We start from the raw sequence: 22,955 nt of genomic DNA, 5'->3' as shown, positions 1-22,955 counted from the left end.
CAATTTCTAAAGAACGAACACTCTACTGTTCAGCTTTAACCTCTACTTCTACCAAGTTGGCATCCTCCAAATTTTCTTCTTCCAGCATTGCTTCAAGGGGTGCCTCACCATCTGCTCACATCCACAACAGATGATCATTGCATTGACAAGACGGACATACAAAAACAGTAGACAACACAAGGAAATTGCAAGGGTAAGCTTAGGTAATTTAATTCATACCACCAACATAAACTTTAACATATAAAATCAATCGTACAAATCAATAACAGTACATACACAAAGCATATTAGAAATTATCCAAATTCTCATAAACGACGACTGTCCGGACTGTATGAAGCCATGTATCTACAGGCGTTCTTGCACCCGGGTGGTGTAGTAACTGGGATGCCCTCAACAGCTGCCACCCGAGGTTAACCCTATCAGTCCAAAGTACTCAGTAGGACTAGGGCCTCCTGCCATTCCCACGCATGACCTACTCCCCTCTACATGAGGATGAGCACTCACGGAATATCAGGATGAACAGCCATCAGCAGCTTTACCATGGTCATACTACATAACTTCTAACATTCACATCATGGAGACGTTCCTCCTTGGAACACTCGTTCACAATCCAATCCAATAAAAATTCATTCAGAATGTCATTCGTACATTATTATCCATTCCTCTTATTCAGATTTCCATTCTGTGTTCCACTCTCTTAATTTAAACAAAAGTTTTTCACTTAATAGATCAGGATGAATGTATTACAGTACACTGCAATCACGTTTCTGAACAAAAGAAACGAATCATTATCCATTCACGAACGTTAAAACGAATGAGTAATTTAATTGAGATTGAGTCTAGAAGATCAGAGTAATACTTAGGAAAATTCTAAGTATAAAGACTTGAGGTTAAATCAAAAGGACAAACACATTTTAAATATATTCAAAGAATAATCAGAGCATTATTAAATTCGGAAACGAACACTGCCAGTCAATGACCGAACGTTAATTCAGAATTTCGAACGAACGCTAGTTACGTTCACTCACGAAGCAATAATAAGGACGAGCGTTCAGTATAAACCGAACCCTCCTTAGGACGTACGCCAGGTCAATGACCGAGCACCAAAATAGAACGAACGCGCATTTGAACGAACGTTCAGTATCAGACCGAACGCTAACTAGGACGAACGCTCAATCTAAGACCGAGAGCTCATTTGGACGAACGCTCAATCTAATACTAAGCGCTACTTATGACGAACGCTGGTAACAAAACCGAGCGTCCTAATTACTCTACAATTTATTTTAAATGGTTGGACACTCTAAGCTGAGCCGAACGCTCAAAACTAGCTCTTCACACAAATAACGCTCGTTCTTAATCAGAATCCTCTCCAAATGAAAGAAATCTTATTCTAAGTTATTTTCCAGGGAAACCGAACGGTATAAGACCGTTCGATGACGAGCGTACATCATCAATCAGAAAAGATCAGATTTCCAGATTTTTCATTCACATTAACTTCAAAATTTTCATACGATCCATAACTTAGAATTTATCTTTAACACAAATCTCATACATTACAGAATTCATATTATCATTTCATCAATACAGAATCTTCCATTTTCCAGTTTCAAACGTATCATCATCAACATCCAGTTCCAAGTATTATCATTCCAAATCATACAGAAATTCAATCATATTCCAAATCATACATCTCATTCTCTGCATACGGTTCAAACAACATTCATAATATACATCCAGGGCAACCATACTTATTCAGGCACACTCAAAATTCATATATTTCATACGTTTTACACAACCAGTACACTTCATTACTGTCATAGACATCAAACCAGTATTAAATTAAATTACTAAAGCTTCCCTTACCTGATCTAGCAGTGCACTTCCAAATGCTTATGGTTTCTCTAGTGCTCTCACAGCTTTCTACCCAACGAGTCACTCCACGATTTTCACTAAATCTAAGAAACCAAAATGACATAAGGTTCAGACCTATAACTCATGCATGCACACCAGAATTTGGTTCGCAGAAACAGAAGAGGAGAACGTTCAGGGACAAGAACTTACCAGCCACAGAATTCTAATGTGTTCGGTTCAAATGAAAGCTCACAACACCGTGAATGATTCTACGGTTTCTGAAATGGAAGCAGAGATGTTGGTGGTGAGTGATCTTAGAGAGAAGATGAAAACGGTTTAGAGAGAGAGCAGAGAATTTGAAAGCAGAACTTCTGGGAAGAAGATGAAGCATGCAGGAGGAAGAGGGAGAGTTTTCAGAATTATTTTTCTCTTCCCATGCAGAATGAACTCCCCATCCTCCACACGCCACTTGTCTCCCACTAACATTTCTCATAATGCTCCAACCGTGACACATGGCAGGCGCATGCAGTGGAAGTGTGAGTGCATTTAGACGTGGCACGGTGCATTAAATGAGGATCAGAGAATAGATTTGTGTGCTAATTAAATCAGGTTCTCACAATATGCATCTAGACTTTATTTAAAAAAAATGAAAAATTGAACCAGTCATATACATGGCAACTTTTGTTTTGAAAAAATAAGTTCATCTTAAAAATTGTGGTTTTTTCACAGTTTAATGTACAAGTATATGACCGTAATTTTTTTTTTAGAAAAATATTACATTTGTAAATTCTAAACAACCTTGAACATTTCAATACACAAGACATATATATAAAGCTTTCTTTAACTTGTATATTGTGTATTCTTTTTATCTTACAAATAAGAGTGAATTTGACATATATTTTAAATAGTCAACATATATATTTTTTTGACAGTGATTGATCTTAATTAATAATTTTAGAGGTTCAAATAATATTTTTAAGGTTTAATCCTGACAACTTTTCTCAAATAGATTCTTTATATTTTTCTTTCATCTTAATTGAATTCTAATTTTTAAAAAATTGAAACAATTCAGTGTTTGTTTTTAAGTTCCATACTAACATAGTTAATATCAAGGGATAGAATTAGATCATATTTTATTAAATAGATTAGATTGAACTATTTATTAAATAGTTAATATTGAACACCGATCTTATGGGTGGTGATATACTCACCTAATATGTCAATCAAGTGGGCAATAAACTCCAAATTAGTAAACATCTGAATTAAAAGCAATTTTCTTTTTGGTCAAATCAAACATTTTTGTCGATGATTTCTTGAGAATTGTCATTTCAGAAAGGCTTAATCAACTTAACTAGGCTAGAATCATAGCAAATGGATAAACTTCAGTCAATTAAACATTGTTGCAGAGTTAAGAATATCTCCAAAACAAGTATATGAATTCTTCAGATAAAGCTGCGCCTATGATCATAACATGTGATTGCTTGCACTATTGATGTGTTTCACCATTGTAACTTTCCGGCAATTTATTTTGGAAAACTTTTCTGAAGGGCTTTCGTCAGGTGTCAGTCCTCACTCGCACACTTTTCGGGAAAACTTTTCAGAAAGTCACTTATCTTTTTTCAATGTTCGGATGTCACATGTCTACCAGCTTTCGTCTAATTCATTCTCAAACCACACCTTACTGGAAAAGAAGAGGTTAAGCTCTAATACCACTTGTAATGCCCCGACAATTTACAGGGAATATCGATTGCCAATGTGCTTTGTCCTCACCACACCGTACTGGGAGAGGCTAGGCTCTGATACCACTTGTAACGCCCCGACAACTTATAGTGAATATCGATTGCCAATGTGCTTTGTCCTCACTCGCACACTTTCTGGGAAAACTTCCCAGAAGGTCACCTATCCCTAAATTACTTCAGGCTAAGCACGCTTAACCATGGAGTTCTTATGAGGTAGGCTACCAAAAAGCAAATGCATTTGGTGATATGAGTAGCCAAATCAATCCCTTTAAGATATCCTTCAAATGTATAGTCTCATACCTATACAGTCTCTAGATCTCTCTCATTCCGGTGTATGTTCGATTCGTTCATGTGCCTCTTCCACTGAAAGCCTGCCAGGAACCGCTCCTTGTCAGTGCCCCTTGCACTTCGTGTCTCTTGCATCGACGATCACTCCCCGCCTTCATCAGTGCCGGATGTCACACTAATGCTAAGTGAAATACAATATTCACAAGACTAATCAAAAAAGCCAGAAGCTCTAGCTACCTCGGTGCACCATTTGGTGTTCTTAATGTTCTTAGTACTTTCAACAACTTTAAATATATAGAAAAGGATTTGATGTAACAATTAAAAGTATTAGTATTGTTGAATCTTTATATAAAATATATATATATATATATATATATATATGTATATATATTATATTGCTAAAATTATTGTTATGTCTACTCTTTAGATACCAAGTATACTATGTTGTTTAAACTTTTTCATTTCAGAAAAGTAACATTTTCAATAAAATAAATTATGATTTCAACCTATTTAGACATTTATTTAAAAAATTGTTTTTTATAACTAAGGTACAACAGAGACAAACTTAATTTTTTTTTCATACATTATATCAAATTTTTATATGAATATTATAAAAATTATTAAAAAAATAATCAAAATAAATAATAATAATTATATAAAAATAAGATAAAGATATAGATAAAGATTAGTAAAGTGAAATAAATAATAACAAAAATATAATTCAATTATAATTTAAGAAAAGAATAAAAATATTTTCGATTGAAATGCGTGTTACATATTTTCTCATATGTGTGATATAAGTAGTATTTATATTGTAGAGATGATCAAAATTATATTAATGTTTTGCAAATGTGAGAAAATTCCTTAACTTTTACTTTTGTAAAAAAAAGTTTTGTAAAACATTTATAATATATGATTTCATAACTTAACTAATTAATCGATACCAAATTTATTTATAAATATGTTTTGTTGATTTTATTCTAATAGATATAGATGGTATAAAATATTAGTATTTTCTCACATCAAATTAGAGATATTATTTTTAAATTTAAATTAAATGAATTAAATATTATATATATATATATATATATATATATATATATATATATATATAATTAGGTTTGGTTGAATTGACTACATTTTATTTTGTTTTTATAGTTAAAGACTAAGAAATTTACACTAGCGTCTTGTTGAAGTGGAAATGTTTCATTATCTTCTACGGAAAGAAATTTAATATCTCCTAATCCAAGAAATGAATAAAGAAATCTAAAGATAGATTTAGGTAAAGAGTCTTTAATCATTCAAATAAGGGAGTTTTTCATTTTTCGAGCCAAACACTTTCTCTTTCTTTCTTCGAGAGTTCGATTCTTACCATCATTCCCCTTCGTTCACCAGCATTTCACTAGCAGAGGCCCTCTCCATCAGTTAGCGTGACCGTCAGTCACCGTGTTGGTGATTGGCTGTGTCGAAATCATGTGCCCGTGATTGGGTGTGTCGCAATCGTCATCGGAGTTCGTCCATCGCAAAGGTTGGTTCAGCGCTTGGTTTCGCAGTTAAACGATGAGTTTCACCGATTGTCATCGAGGGATGGGCTTCCACTTGCTGTGATGTGTTTGTTCTTCTTACAGAGTTGTTGTTCGAGGGTTGTTCTTGGAGGGGTCTTGCTGGAGTGTGGTGTGGTTTGTGCATGTGAGCGAGCTTGTCTAAATCATCTTGGTGGAGGTTTTGGGTTGTCTTTCTTCCCCTGCCGTTGAGGTAAGTAGGTTTTTGATAAGTGTGAAAATGAATTGTTTTTATACTTATAAATAAGTTCAATCTTATAATTATTCATGTTGTTCCTCATTGAAAAGTTATAATAGTAAATTGTTATGTAAAATATTATACAGGAATATTATTTAGACTGTCAGCCAATTTTCGCAAAGCGAAAGCCAAAATTCGCACTGCCAGAAGAAGGAAATTCGCATAGTGCACCAGTACATTTGATTTGCACTGAGCGAATTAATGAAGTTAAGTGGCTTTAAAAGACAGAAAGACAGAAACATTCTTCTAACAGAAGTTCCGGACAAAAAAAGAAACGAAAACATCTCAGAAACTTCCAGAGACTACTTCAAGGCATCAAGACACCATTTTTGCAAGGGATTGCTTCAAATGTGTACGTTTAGATGACTAGGAGTAGTTTTTCTTTCGTTGGAATTGGATGTAATGAATTTACTCTGGTGTAATTTTCTTGTTTAATATATCGTTGTTCGTTCATATGCTCTTTCTTGAATTTACTATCATTATATGGAAATATAATGTTATTTGAATGTTTCTGATTACTGGAAAGTAACTTTGAACATGGACATAGATAGAGCACCTAAGTGATTTGGGATCTAGAGATAGACTCAATAACTTGGTCATTCTTAACATCGGACTTAATGCAAATTGTATGTTAAATTGACTAAGGAATTAGCATTTTGATATATTAATTTAGAACTAATTGCTAAGGGATTAGGACTAGTATGCCTTGATGTGAATGTTTGAATGAAATAATAATATATTGTACAGAGTTTTATCTTCATATGATTCATGAACCCAATTCCAACAAAGTTTCTTTTATGTCTAATTGAGTTATAAAAGAAAGAATTGTCATGTGTTGCACAAGTCCCATAGGAGAACGATACTTTGAACTTACTCTATATTACTTGGAACGATTTGGTATACTTGCCAAAAAGTTACAAGTTTTTGATTAAACAAGAAAATTACACCGGAGTAAATTCATTACATCCAATTCCAACGAAAGAAAAACTACTCATAGTCATCTAAACGTACACATTTGAAGCAATCCCTTACAAAAATGGTGTCTTGATGCCTTGAAGTAGTCTTCGGAAGTTCCTGAGATGTTTTCGTTTCTTTTTTTTTGTCCAGAACTTCTGTTAGAAGAATGTTTCTGTCTTTCTGTCACGTCTTTTAAAGCCACTTAACTTCATTAATTCGCTCAGCGCAAATGTGTTAGAATCGCTGCAGCGGAATTATTAGCGTGGTAACAAACCAAGAGGGGGGGTGAATTGGTTATATCCTTTTATTATGCCTTTTTAATATTTTTCTCTTAATTTCTTACTAAGCAGATAATTAAACGTAAATAAGAGAGTAAGGGAAAGAGAAAAATTGCACAGGTATTTTATCCTGGTTCAGATCACTAGGATCCTACGTCCAGTCGCTTATCTCAAACAAGATAAACCTTTTTCACTATCACAAAACAATTACAAATATTAGTCACACAGAAAAATAATTTGTAACAGTTTAGAAATTACCACCTCTCTTGAAACCACAAGAGATGAACTTACACCTCCTTTGAATCTTCACAAAGGATGACCACCTCCTTCGAATGCTTCACGAAGGATGATTCTCTTCCAAACACTTCCTCAGACACACCAAGGATGAACCAGCTATTCCTCTGTCACCGCAATACCACTTCAGGACTTCGCAGACAAGAGTTTCCTTAGCTTCAGCAAATTCACAGAGTTCTCAAAAGAGTTCAGAGTACTAGAGCACTAGGGAAGAGATATTTTTGAGATAAAGAGTGAGCCATTTTATAGACTCAGCCTAATACCCTTCCATTCTTCGAAAACGGGCCATCTAACGCATTTAATCGATTAACATAAATATTAATCGATTAATAATGAGTACAACGACTAGTTTTTCAAATCTGAAACCCCCAACGGCTAGTTTTTCAAATCTGAAACCCCCAACGGCTAGTGTTAATTGATTATTCTCAGGAATAATCGATTAACTAAATAAATCAAATATAATTTACAAGAATAAACCCTAATACATATTTGAGCACTATTAGATCATCAACTTTGATTATTATAAAAGCTTTATAAAATACAGAGATCCTCAATTTGTCTTTATGGATCTTGACTTGTGCAAATCTGTTCATCATCAAAACTTCATCTTTGATTTTTGCTAACAAAATGTACTGGTGCGATATGCGAATTTTCTTAACTCCTCGAAAACTAACACCGCTAAAAATTTGGTCCTCATTTAGTCAACAAAATGAGGACTAAAACCAAAGTTTTGAGGACTAAAACGAACGTTTCGAAAAGAATGAAGACCAAATTGTACCTTATTTTGAAAGAGGGACGAAAACCAGAAACGACCAATAACTTAGGGACTAAAAACATATTTAACCCAAATCAGATATATGAATGATGAGAAATGTGATCATCTACAAGTAGCATGGGAAGAACTTCAATGTTTTAATTTTAACCGGCTCCAGCCATATGTTGATTCTGCTATGGAGATGAGAAATCACGTTAAGAGTTTCGCAAGGTAAAAGAAATGGAAGCAAATATCAACATACTGGAGAACCGAAAGAATCATTTACAGAAGCAACAAAATATATTGAAGAAAAGGTTTTCTGACATAAGTCTAAGCCTTCAAATAATGAAAAAAGCGATGGCGACAAGAAAAGAAGGCTTTGTCGAATTGGATATGGACGAAGAACTTGAATATCCAGAATAAATTTTTCTAGCCTTTGTTATTCCCAGTGTTTTTAGTGGGTTTAGCATAATCATGAGATACTCATTTTGTTTTGAATTCATTTTATAGATATTAAAGTTCACCGATACTGTTAATGAATTCATTTATGAAAATTTTTGTTTAAATGGATGAGATTTCACCAGCAATTGCTACCTTCACACCTTTTACTATCAGTTTTTAGTAAAATGTTGTTCCCTACTATTTACAAGGTTTAATCATTCACGAAGTTCCTATTTTCGTGTGGAATCTCAATTTATTCCCGTTGTTTCTGGAAACCTCAATTGAGTCCCAAATTTATGAAAATTGCAACAATTGGATCCTTTCTGTTAAATTGTCTCCAACGTCGTTAGTGTGTGTTTGACGTGGCACGCCGTAGTCAGTTTCTTAACTAACGTGGCTGACTGAAGCAGGGGCAGCTGAAGTACGTGGATAATAAAATTTTTTAAGTAAACAGAAAATGAAAGTTTTAAACCAAACTTGGGATTTAGATTTTTATTTGATCGAATTAGGGATTGAGATTCTTCTGAGTATTTTAGGGTTCGTCCACCGTTCATTCCATTTCACAAATTGGGGTATCATTTTGGGGATTTAGGGTTTAATCCAAGTTGACCTTGACAGAGTGTGTGCAATTGTCGTCATCATCGGATATAAGTGATTTGAGAAGTTTCTGTACAGGGAAAAAGATCCCAATTTTCAGCGACCTAACCTTTTCTCTCTCCTTCCTCCTCTCACATACACCCGTATAAATATATACCTTCTGGATCTCCTTCCACCTCTTAACGGATAGCAGATTCCATCAAGCTCATTTGGGTTTCCAAATTTTTGTTTCAGTTCCGAATGCTCTTAAATTCTGTTGTTTTCTTGTGTTCAAAGAGAAAACATGGCTGAAAGCAGGTACCTTTGCAGTCAACAGTGAACGGTACATAGCAACAAGTTCTTTTTCAACTTTGGAGAGTTCACTCAGCAAATTTCTTTCTTTTCTTTCACTCTTTTACACTTTCTTTTTGGGAATTATTTATTGTCATTGACAATTTGCTGCTCTCTGCAAATCCTTTTCCTTGTACCCGTTTCTTTTTCTGCTCCTTAAGTTCACTTTGTTTGAGTCTTCCTTTTTCATGGTTGCTTTACCATAATTTGACAAGGTGGCTGCTTAAAAATCTCATTGTTGATCCACACGGTGTCGAAAAATTTGGCTCTTTTCTTGTCTCTCTATTCTTGAGTTGAAGATGGAGTGTTGGAGAAAGAGGGATAATCCAAAATCAAACTCCACTTTTCCTTATGAGGTATTGGAAAGAATTATAGGGATGTTAAAATCTCAAAAGGACAAAAGCTCGGTTTCTTTGGTTTGCAAAGAGTGGTATAACGGCGAGAGTGATACAACGCAAAAAGGTTTAATCATTCACGTGCTTGACCTGCCCCTCCTTTAGTCAGCCACGTCAGTTAAGAAACTGACTACAGCGTGCCACGTCAAACACACACTAACGCCGTTGCAGAAAGTTTAACGGAAAGGATCCAATTGTTGCAATTTTCATAAATTTGGGACCGGATTGAGATTTCCATAAACAAATGGACTAAATTGAGATTCCACGCGAAAATAGGAACTTCGTGAATGATTAAACCTATTTATAAATTTAAAAGTTCAAGACAATATTAATTACTATATTTTGAAAATTATAAAATATAATCTTTAATTATTTTACACATTTATCATGAAATTGCCACAAAAGACGAATAATAAGAGATGGAGAAATTTTTATTTTTATTTTTTAGTTTTTCTTAAGACACCTCAAGTTTATATATAAAGGGAAATATGTATGAAAATATACAAAAAAAAGAAAAAAAAATTAATGAATTTTTCCAATGAATTGAATAAAATAATCAAACTTTTATCAGGATCAGAACAATTTCTGCATAATTTCAGGAACATGCCGATAGATTTGCAACGAAAATCTATAATTTCAAGTTATATTTTGTAGGTTTTCTCACACAAAAATTACTTTCATATTTTTTAACTTTTTTATTATATAAAAACTCGTCTATATCTTTGAAAATACAGCTATCCAAGTATATGAGGACTTTAATTTTTTTTAAGTGAAGTCTTCATGCATGTCACGATTTCACATTTTGCATATTCTCTGGTTTCAAAATACATTTACGTTAGACATTATCATGTATATTGATATCTCCAGTTTAAAATCTTAATCTATTTGTATAAAATGAAAATGTATACTTCAGTATAAATATTTAGCATAGTTTACTTTTATTTTTAATCATCAAAACTCAAATTAGCTTGGTTTACACAAATTTTATTCAAAATTTATTATCTAAAAAAAAGTCTAATTACATCTTAAAAATATAAACAACTAATGATTATTTCTAGAAATATAAAAAGAAATGTATAACTATAAAGTTTAATTTTTAAATTTAAATCAATAAAAGTTACTAAATATGAAAAACTCATTTAATATAAAATGTAGTAAAAAGTCTCCATATGCATCTAGACTTTATTTTAAAAAAATGAAAAATTGAACCAGTCATATATTTAACTTGTATATTGTGTATTCTTTTTATCTTACAAATAAGAGTGAATTTGACATATATTTTAAATAGTCGACATATATATTTTTTTGACGGTGATTGATCTTAATTAATAATTTTAGAGGTTTAATTCTAATATTTTATTAAATAGATTAGGTTGAACTATTTATTAAATAGTTAATATTGCATACCAATCATATGGGTGGTGATTATTCACCTAATATGTCAATCAAGTGGACAATTAATTCCAAATCAGTAAACATCTGAATTAAAAGCAATTTTTTTTTTGGGTTAAATCAAACATTTTTGTTGATGATTTCTTGAGAATTGTCATTTCAGAAAGGCTTAATCAACTTAACTAGGCTAGAATCTTTATATATATAAAATATATATATATATATATATATATATATATATATATATATATATATATATTGCTAAAATTATTGTTATGTCTACTCTTTAGATACCAAGTATACTATGCTGTTTAAACTTTTTCATTTCAGAAAAGTAACCTTTTCAATAAAATAAATTATGATTTCAACCTATTTAGACATTTATTTAAAAAATTGAAACAGAAAAAAAATTGTTTTTTATAACTAAGGTACAACAGAGACAAACTTAATTTTTTTTCATACAATATATCAAGTTTTTATATGAATATTATAAAAATTATTAAAAAAATAATCAAAATAAATAATAATAATTATATAAAAATAAGATAAAGATATAGATAAAGATTAGGAAAGTGAAATAAATAATAACAAAAATATAATTCAATTATAATTTAAGAAAATAATAAAAATATTTGGATTGAAATACGTAAAAAGTTATTTTAGAGAGAAAACATTTTTATTGCATAGAATAAAACAAATTTATTTACATTTTTCTTCTAAAATATATCAATCAAGTATAGTGAAAAATCTCTCAATCTTTTAAAGTCAAATATCTTAAAAGACAATATATAATTGAAGATTAAAAAAAAATTATGAGTAAATGCGTGTTACATATTTTCTCATATATGTGATATAAGTAGTATTTATATTGTAGAAATGATCAAAATTATATTAATGTTTTGCAAATGTGAGAAAATTCCTTAACTTTTACTTTTGTAAAACATTTATAATATATGATTTCATAACTTAACTAATTAATCGATGCCAAATTTATTTATAAATATGTTTTGTTGATTTTATTCTAATAGATATAGATGATATAAAATATTAGTATTTTCTGACATCAAATTAGATATATTAATTTTAAATTTAAATTAAATGAATTAAATATTATATATATAATTAGGTTTGGTTGAATTGGCTAACATTTTATTTTGTTTTTATAGTTAAAGACTAAGAAATTTACACTAGCATATCTGTTGAAGTGGAAATGTTTCATTATCTTCTACTGAAAGAAATTTAATATCTCCTAATCCAATAAATGAATAAAGAAATCTAAAGATAGATTTAGGTAAAGAGTCTTTAATCATTCAAATAAGGGAGTTTTTCATTTTTCGAGTCAAACACATTCTCTTTCTTTCTTCGAGAGTTCGATTCCTCACCAGCATTCCCCCTTCGTTCACCAACATTTCACCATCATTTCACCAGCAGAGGCCCTTTCCATCAGCTAGCGTGACCGTCAGCCACCGTGTTGGTGATTGGCTGTGTCGAAATCGCGTGTCCGTGATTGGGTGTGTCGCAATCGCCATCGGAGTTCGTCCATCGTAAAGGTAGGTTCAGCGCTTGGCTTCGCAGTTAAACGGTGAGTTTCCACTTGCTGTGACGTGTGTGTTCTTCTTGCAGGGTTGTTGTTCGAGGGTTGGAGGGTTGTTCTTGGAGGGTTCTTGCTGGAGTGTGGTTTGTGCGTGTGAGCGAGCTTGTCTAAATCCTCTTGGTAGAGGTTTTGGGTTGTCTTTCTTCCCCTGTCGTTGAGGTAAGTAGGTTTCTAATCGAACCTGAATGTGTTTAGCCCCTTTTGCTGGGTAACAGGGTGTTTTTGATGATTAATATTTGTTCCTGTTAGGTTTTGCTAATGTCATTTTTCCATTAATTTACAAGGTTTTGGGGCTTCGATCAGGGTCTGAGGCGTGTCATTGCTGAAGGGCTGCACTGAAGTGTCCAAGAGTTCATCATTTCCAGGTAGGTGAAGTTCGTGCTCTTGTGTTTGGCTTGCTTTATTTTGGGTTTTAATTGCGTTTAAAATGGGGAAGTTGAAGTTTTGTTAAGATGGAGCTGATTTTGGTCACTGGTTTATGTGTTTGAATGTTTGATATCCATGAGTGAATGCCCATGATTGTGATGCTTATAATTTTTTGGTGTCCTTCGTGGTTTATTTGTGGAATTATGCTAGCTGTTTTGGGCAGATCATAAGTGGTTTTTGATGAGAAATTTTATGAGCATGTGTTGATATTAGTGTAGGATACATGTGTTGAATCTTGTAATAAAAGAGAATAATTGTTAATTAAATTACCTTCCCAATATTCACATCATTCAAACTACTTGATGTTATTATGCTAGATTGACCAGTATTTACAGTGACCCTGCATTCCCTCAAAATAGTTGGAACTTTCATATTTAGTCATATCATAAAAGATACACTTCAGCTTCAACCACAAAAAGAAGTGGAGCAAAATTAACTAAACTTTGGGTTACATAACCACAATAGTTGAGACAAACATTGTGACAGACATCCTTGCGCTCAAAATCTTCAATTTCCCACAACTGGGAAAGAAAAAAATAGAAGAAAAAGGATGTTTAGCATTATTAAATATATATATATATATATATATATATATATATATATATATATATATATATTATAACTGGTATGAGGACAGAACTATATTTAAAGTCACAAGACCTTCAAATTCTGGCGTATAGACTTGCAAGGCATTCTCTTCCTCAAATAACCAGAAACAGCTTTCACAGTGTCAGTAAAGCTTTGGTCTCCTTCCATCTTGCAGTGACTCTGTAAGAATTCACTTAAGGATTTTGCTTTTGATTCCAAAGATTCAAGTTCCTGCTTCTTTTCCAATACTTTTTGCAAGAAACCTAGCAATGAACAATAAAATATTGCCAATTGAAATGCAATGGAACAGCACAACAGGTTGATCCTTTCATGATCAAGTGACACCATCAAGCATTCTACACAATATTGGTTGATCAGAACAGAATTATTTATCATTATTGATTATTGCAAGGTTAATGATGGTTGTATATTTAAAATATCAAAACTTAAGCATAAATTGTTATAATGTTCTGACCATCCATCATTTGTAATAGAAATCGTTTACATTTTGTTACATATAAAGAAGAGGATAACAAGTCTTTGAAACAAGCAAAAAACAAAAGTTACAAATCTTTAAGATTGTATTGGTTTCTCCCATAACCAAAAGGAGGAGAAATGTTTAATATGAAGTTAGTAACCAATGCTAAAAAAAGCTTAAAGAAATCTCTACCTATTTACAATACAGCAGTGAAAGTTAGGTTAGATATTAAAGTTTGACAACTTAAAAAACAGAGGAGATTAATGCAAAGAGACTGGGTGTAGCTTTCAAAAATTGAGAGTGAACCAGTATAAAAGGATTGTGTGATCCTTTCTCTATCATTACTATTCTTTCATGAATATTTTGATATGAAGGCTTGGGAATGTTTGTACCTCAACATCTGAAAAGAAAAGTGATGATATAGAAGTTAGCACATGACAAGGTAGTGGCTAGTGTAGTCCTAATCAAATTTGTTAGAAACGAATTCCTAGCACATCCCTTCCCTAACGATAGTATAAAAATCACAGCACAAGTGCTTGATCTATTCTGAACTTTTCAAAACATCCACATATGACTGATCCTCTTGAAGAGAGTCTCAATCATGAGCAAAATTAGTTCAGAAAAATCTGTTTCAGCAACTTGTTTTTTACCAGAAACATGCCTAAAAATCTGTTTCCATCAAGCTTTTTCACCGTGATTGCTTTCTTTGACTGTGTCTTAGGTGCTTATAATCTTCTAGCTGATTATCTTCAGTTAGCTCTAGTGCATTAGGCCTTCCTAGAGTCCTGGTTGCTGTTATCCTCTTTTTCATTCTCTCAAATCTGATTTGTGGTGCTGTTTTTGGTGCATTTTGCTGCATATTTGACTATAACAAGAGTGATTTGTTGAATCTTGCTGTCTTTGTGCATTTCCAACGTTTGAGCAAGTTTAAATTGCCATTTCAAAGTTGTTTGCACTGATCCTTTGGTCATTTTTCAGCCTATATGCAGAATCACCTTTTAAACCATCAAAATTTGATTTAAATGGAAGTGAACCAGTGATTTTTCATTGCAATTTGTTTCTTGGCTGTGTAAGTTGTAACGTCCCGGCAACTCACAGGGACCGTTGACTGCCCCCACAGACCACCACCAGGCTTTCCAGTGTGCTTTGTCCTCACTCGCACACTTTCCGGGAAAACTTCCCAGAAGGTCACCCATCCCAGAATTGCTCCAGGCTAAGCACGCTTAACCATGGAGTTCTTATGAGTCAGGCTACCGAAAAGCAAATGCATTTTGGTGATATGAGTAGTCAAATCAATTCCTTTAAGCTATCCTTCAACTGTATAGTCCCATACCACTTGTGTGCATCCAAATATATAATAACCACAATCATATAACTTACGCGTCCACATTCCAATAAAAGAACAGTCATAGTAGAATAGTAGTTCAGTAGCTGATATTACAATCATCCACAAAAGGACAGAACTTAAAACTTAATCAGTTTAGAGTATTTCAAAATAACACCAACTTAAATTTAGAAATCCTAAAAATATTATACTGCATCATCAGCATCCTCCAACTCTTGCTCCAAGGGAACCTCCTCAACAACATCTGCTCCATCCAAATGGATGATCATCGCAAAGGAAAGCATACACAAGCAGCACACAACAAAGAAGCAAGGGTGACAATTTGGTGACAAAGCTCGATTGGGTAATGGGGTGGATGACAATTGGATGTCGCTAGCATACAATAACATTCTCGACCACCTACACTAATCTAATTTAGTTGGGTTAAACAAAAATAATATAAAAAATAGACAAAAGGTGTAGAAGGATAAATGGCAAAAGATTCATGACATATTTAATGGATTAAGTGGATTATCTTGGAATGGCTCAACTAAGCATTTTTATGTTAAAGATGAGCATGATAATGATAAAGCCATAGAGACTTTGCATGACAATTTCCTTTTTGAAACGAGTAAGTTTTATCTATCCAAGTATTGTTTCTTTTTTGAAGTATTAAATAAATTATGGTCTTTGTGCCTGGTTATATGAAATGGAAAGATTCATGGAAAAGTTCTGCCAGTGTTGAAAATATTTCTTGCCATGGCTCAATTTATGTTGAAGGTTGGCTATACTTATGGAACATATGTTGTTTTTGATTTGCCCATTACCGTTTTGGATCATTAGCTGAGATATTGGGAAATGTCGGCCTTGTTTCTAATTTGTTGCTCTATTGTAAAAACGAATGTGTTTGTACTTTTTTTAAAGGGCATCAATTGATTTGTAAATAAGAGATTTTGAATTTATGTTAACTGCAGGTCTGATAGTGCTTTTGATTAGTTCATTAAGGATATGTGTGTGCGCATGTATGCCATGACCTTTGTTCCTTTTTGAGTGTCTTTTATGGTTGATATAGTAAATGAGAAGTACAATTAATGTTCTCATTACTATTAAAATCATTATCTGATTTCATATTATACCATTTACCCCTCTAATTAAATAAATAAATTTCTCCATCTCTTATTATTCGTCTTTTGTGGCAATTTCATGATAAATGTGTAAAATAATTAAAGATTATATTTTATAATTTTCAAAATATAGTAATGAATATTGTATTGAACTTTTAAAATTATAAATAACAGGGAACAACGTTTTACTAAAAACTGATAGTAAATGCTGGTGAAATCTCATCCATTTAAACAAAAATTTTCATAAATGAATTCATTAACAGTGCCAGTGAACTTTAATATCTGTAAAATGAATTCAAAACAAAATGAGTATCTCATGATTATGCTAAACTCACTAAAAACTAAAAACACTGGCAATAACAAAGGCTAGAAAAATTTATTCTGGATATTCAAGTTCTCCGTCCATATCCAATTCGACATACCCTTCTTTTTCTTGTCGCCATCTCTTTTTTCATTATTTCAAGGCTTAGACTTATGTCAGAAATCCTTTTCTTCAATATATTTTGTTGCTCCTCTAAATCATTCTTTCGGTTCTCCAGTATGTTGATATTTGCTTCCATTTCTTTTACCTTGAAACTTCTTAACGTGATTTCTCATCTCCAGAGCAGAATCAACAGATGGCTTGTGTGGCATCCCAAATATATAATAACCACAATCATATAACTTTGGCGTCCACATTCCAATAAAGAGAACCGTCAGAGTATAATAGTAGTTCGGTAGCTGATATTACAGTCATCCACAAAAGACAGAACTTAAAACTTATAAGAGAATGTTGGTTGTCCCAAAAGCTGCATGATTAAATGGTTTCGATCCAAGCATGTGAATAATAATTGCTTGTTGATTGAGTTTACAATTTTCATAATCTAAGTAGGTTATGTGTATGAAGTTAACTGCTGAAGCTCATATTTGTGTGGGTGTTTTTTCCTAGCTGTAGTCATGATTCTGTTACATGTGTAACTTCGGCCGTAAAGTTTGGATTTAACAACCTTCTGTTTTGTTGGAAAGCCAACATGAAGACATTAAATCATAATGCATGTTTTTTCAACGAATTGGATTTTACTTATAAAAACATAAAATAAATAATTGCCACAAATTTTTAGTTTGCTTAAAGTATATATAAATTTGTCCATGTATGTAGGTATCCTCTTGTAATGAGCAGTGATGCTGCCAAGACATGTTCAAACTCTTAGTGATCTCCTTGAGAGAGTTAAACTTGTTCGATTTTCAAAACTCAGAGGTATACATGGACATTTTTGTCTTTGGTACTCCACTCTGTCGACTTGCAATGAGATGCCAAAAAAGCTCAACAAGTTTGAGCGGAAACCGCTAGTGACAAGTTTTAACGAGCTTAAGCGAGAAGCTAGACTAAAGAAAAAGGAGAGACAAAAGGTGCATGAGACTATATTACAACCTCCTGAAAATGGCATGCTGGTTAAGAATCTGATTCCTGTTGCTCATGAAGTTTTTGCTGCCAGATGTGAACTATTATCCTGTGTTTCAAGACTCGTCAACTATACTGCTATTTATGTATGCAGGTAGTGCTGTAACCCTAGTATTTTTCATTGTGGTTGTTTAAGCATTTAGCATTTTGCCTACAAAACTTCCATTCAAGTACGATCGAGTTCCAATCAGAAGTATTTTTCTTTTTCTGGTATTTTTGGAATTGACTTGTATTTTTAACTTGTCAACTAAGTAATATTATACCATTTTTCAATGCATTCTGGGTTTTAGAAGAATTCATAATGTGAACAAGATTTATAACATGAATAATGTTAAAATGATTCATCACTTGGTTTAAATGTGCATTATTGTTGCTTTAATGTTAGATGCTTTGCAGCTTATGTGGAGAAGTTCATGTTGGTCATCCGCCACATAAAATTAAAACATGTGATGTTAGAGGAAGCCCATCAAGCAAAGAACATAGTTGGGTCAAAGGTGGTGTTGAACATGTTCTGCCACTTGTAGAATCATTTCATCTGTATGATAGAATAGGGAGGGCTGTTTCACATAATGAAATGCTTGAAGTCGACCGAATTCCAGCAATTGTGGAATTGTGTGTCCAGGCAGGTTTTGACATACCAGAGTACCCTACCAGGAGAAGGACCTTCCCTGTTTACTGTGTTGCTGGTAGGATTATAGATTTTGAGAAAAGATTTCCGAAAGAAATGTCTCTTGGGGCAGATATAGAAGCACATGGATTTTGGCATAAGAAAAAAAAGTTCAATAAAGACACAAATTCCATGGTGATGCATTCTGACGATATCCAAGGTTTTTGGAAACAAATACTTTTTTCTTTTCCCAGACATTACTAAGTTGTATCCTTTGTTAACTGTATTGACTATGTGCTTGCTTCTGTGCAGCTATTGCTGTTCTGGGCATGAAAGCCTGGGAAAAAATGTGCACAGGAGCTTCAAAACTTATGGAAGTATGATGTCCAAACTTGTGGATATTGTCCAGAGGTACAAGTGGGGCCCAAAGGTCATAGAGTTCGTAATTGTCAAGCTTTCAAACACCAGATGAGGGATGGACAACATGCATGGCAGAAGGCAACAATTAATGATCTGGCACCTCCAGTGTGTGTCTATCACATTCGAGATCAGCAAGGAAATAAACCTTTGGTAAATGAGTTGAAAAGGTACTACGGTATGCTGCCAGCAGTGGTTGAGCTATTTGCTCAGGCTGGAGCACCGGTTGGAAAGAATTATGCATCTATGATGAGGGAAGATGTTGCAATCCCTGAAATGGATGAGGAAAAGTGGGTTGTTTAAATCATTGGATTCAGTGACTTCTTCTGCATGGACACAATCGAACACTTCTTAATCATGTGTTACCACTCTTTTAATAAAAATTTGTATCAAGACATATAATATAATATCTCAAGCTAAACCAAATCAATCTTATATTTAGGGTCTAATTTATATTAGTGTATAGGTTTTCATTTTTCTTTTCCCCCCGCAAATATGCTACATTAAGTTAGCCTAACTATGTTACCACTCAAAATCAAAATACATAATGCATAGAAGCTTTGCAATTATCCATATAAATGCTATATGGATGGAAGTTGAATACAAGAAACACAGCAGAACACAGACACAAAACATATCTTTTTTAGGACTCGTGTATATGTCACGCGTGTCAAAGGTTTATCTTTTTCTTCTCATTTTTAATTATTTTCTGATCAATAAAAAAAAATTCTGGATAATCAGACAAAAATCACTGTCGCGATTAAGTGTGAAACTATCACGGTCTTTAAGAATTATGACCTTTTCATTTATATTGTGAAAAGATTGTAGTATTAAATACAAGTCCAACTGATAAAAAAAAAATTCCAACAAATTTCTACATGCTACCACATTTAGTCAAAGTCGTTGATTTTTTCCCTCTAATGTTAGTATTGTTTCCAACTTTTGGAAATACTTTTCTCATGTTAAGACTTCTAGGCAAGTTTTGCAAAATTAATCTAAATGAAATGTTTCAATTTTAACTTGATTTAAACAATAGAGTATTCATATTCATAGTCTATACATATGATTAATTTTTTCAATAATTATTCTATAAAACATAACTCAAAATTATTTACATTGAAATTAACCATATACAACGATTCAATTTAGGTTAATTTTTTACCTAATATAATATTATTTTTTTTAACTAGAAGGCCATTTTTATATCTATAACGAAAACTAAGGTAGGCTAAAACCTAAAAAGAAAGTTATATTAATAAGAGGTAACACGTGGAAGCAAAAATGGAAAATTGTTGTGCCATGTGTCAGAGATTTTAAGGTGGTGGCTTCTGCATTATTTAATGACAACTTTAGTTGTCCACACATTTTCTTTAAACTTATAACATCTTTTTAAAACACTTATAACTTCATATTTTGGCCATTAATAATAATAATAATAATAATAATAATAATAATAATAAATAAATAAATAAAAATAATGATACCCAAATTCTTTTAGTAAAATATTTTATTCGGTTCACTGAAATATCACGACAGTAATCATTGGTGGAAATTATTAAAAAATTAATAAATACTTTTTCATTCATCAAAAACTCTAAACTCTTAAAAGATATACTTAAATAACATAATAACTCGACAGTTATGAATATCATTGATTTTATTATGATAAATATTAATTGAAAGTTTCATATATTTACTACAGTAAGCCTTATTAGTTTTATGTCGTAGAATTTTGATTTCTCTATTTTATTCGGTCTGTACGATTTTGATTCTATTTTAAATATAAAGACAATTAGTCACCTATTTCATATAATTCATAATTTTGGTCAAATCCAAATTTTGCCCACATTTATTTGAATAAATTTTAATATAAAAACTTTTACTAGAGAAAAGTAAGAAAAATAAAACAAAATAATTTTTTGATAGACTAAAATTCTTCTGTACTCAACTTAAAATAATTACTTTAAGACAAGTTAAAACTTTTACAAATTAGTTTGTATAACCTAATTTTGACAAGTTAATTAGTTTATTTGTTTTTCTTAGTTGTTCTCTTATAAGTCCTTAAAAGAATTTTAATATTTTGCCTTGATCATAGTCTTAAATCTAAAAATAAAATTCAACATTTATACATAAACACTTTAACTTAAACATATAACATAATGAAGATTTACATTTTGTTTCGGTGTACATTTGTTCGGTGTGTCTTTATTGGCTCCTGGCTGTCTGGGACGCTGTCTGGGACGCTGTCTGGGACGCTTGCTCTTCTCCAATTGTTGCTCTTCATACTTGCCAAAGGAGGGGGAGGTACCTGCAAAGATACTCCGACGCTCAAGTCAGATGTGAATTATGGAACCTCAGCTCTCCAGAGAGTAATTATGGTACTGCTCTGAGATATTATTCTAGAGTCTCTAGAGCATAAAGAGAACGTACCTGGACTTTGGTCCTGTCACTGTATTTATAAGCAAAATAAAAATAACCACCTTACCTAAAAATGTGGTTAGTGGCTTTGATAAATATCTTAACTGTCTAAAATATCTAAGATATTTATGTTATTACATAAATATCCTTACTACATAACATGCCCCCCAAGTCCGAGTTAACCGTTCCGTTTTATGGACGTGGTAACTATAGGACTTATGGGTTTGAGGGAGGCTGTGTTGGGGAGCGTGTTTGTGGTTGTCGTTCATGTGTGGATTGAACGTTTTAAATCAAGGATGACCGAGCAATTGGGTTTGATGAGCCAAAAAGAGGCGAAGACGAATGGTAAAAAGCTGGAACAAGTGAGGCCGAGCGTGAGGATACGTATGACCGAGGTTGAAACAAAAGGGAAGTCGAACGTTCGTGCACCTGGGTTGGCGAGCGCTTAAAAAACAAAAGGTCGAACAAATTTGAGGCCGAACGGCCAGCTTCTTGAACGCTCGAAAACATGGATTGACGAGCGCTCGTTGATGTGGATTGACGAGCGGTATTTGAACACTCGTTGACATCGGTCTGACGAGCGCTCGTTGAAATGAATTGACGTGCGCTCGTTGAAATGAATTGATGAGCGACATTCGAACGCTCGTTGACATGGGTTGACGAGCGCCCGTGTTGAAGTATGGTCGAACATCTTCGAGGCCGAACGTCCGACAGCAAGGACGCTCGCACACAGTGATTGTCGAGCGTTCGAATTCTGAGGCGAGGCCGAGTGCGGGACGTTTCAGGACGAACGTCATTGACGTACGCGAGGCCGAACAAGAGTATGGCCGAACGATTGAGTGTTGAGATCGTGCATGACCGAACTCTAGAGGCCGAACGTCAAAGAGATGGAACGATGGCCGAATGATCACTGAGTGAGTGTTGAGCCCTTGAGGCCGAGCGTCGATGATGGTCGAAGCGACGAACGCTCGAACATCTAATGGCCGAATGATTGGCCCCAAGAGAATGAACGTCGTTGGCGTCGAGTGGCCGGATCCAAATGGAGTGTCGAGCGGTTGAACGTGAGGGCGGTTTGGACGCTCGACACGTAGGTTGAATGCGTGGACGGTTTGAACGCTCGTCACATGTCTTGTCGAGCGGTATTTCAACGCTCGTTAACAAGGATTGTCGAGCGGTGTTGGAGCGCTCGTACACATGAATTGACGAGCGGTCGAGAGGTGTTCGAACGCTCGTACACACGAATTTGAGAACGATCGCTGAAACAAATGACGAACGCTTTTGAGGCCGAACGGCCGACTCTTTGAATGTTCGTTGATATTGATGGTCGGGCAGTATTTTTGAAAATTTGATGTGATTGGGCGAACGCTTTTGATGTTGAACGGCAGTATTTTTGAAAATTTGATGTGATTGGGCGAACATAAG

General features: G+C 33.4%; 1 long non-coding RNA gene and 1 pseudogene across 2 annotated transcripts; both read left to right on the top strand.

Annotated features, from left to right (window-relative positions):
- Positions 1 to 5,109: 5,109 nt before the first annotated feature.
- LOC148195347 (uncharacterized) lies at positions 5,110 to 6,131 on the top strand. Its single transcript, XR_015780546.1, has 2 exons — positions 5,110 to 5,633; positions 5,765 to 6,131. It is a non-coding gene; the product is annotated as an uncharacterized LOC148195347 (long non-coding RNA).
- A 6,323-nt stretch (positions 6,132 to 12,454) lies between these two features.
- Positions 12,455 to 19,550, top strand: LOC148195346 (APO protein 3, mitochondrial-like; annotated as a pseudogene). Its single transcript, XR_015780621.1, has 6 exons — positions 12,455 to 12,666; positions 12,740 to 12,869; positions 12,995 to 13,075; positions 17,789 to 18,185; positions 18,488 to 18,918; positions 19,011 to 19,550. The product of XR_015780621.1 is annotated as an APO protein 3, mitochondrial-like (transcript).
- Positions 19,551 to 22,955: the final 3,405 nt, after the last annotated feature.

Source organism: Vigna umbellata, chromosome 7 (assembly GCF_029865625.1).
Source record: "Vigna umbellata cultivar VRB3 chromosome 7, Vumbellata_1.0, whole genome shotgun sequence".
Taxonomy (NCBI): Eukaryota; Viridiplantae; Streptophyta; class Magnoliopsida; order Fabales; family Fabaceae; genus Vigna; species Vigna umbellata.
Note: the sequence above shows the minus strand (reverse complement) of the source record. Positions and strands in the feature narration are given on the sequence as shown.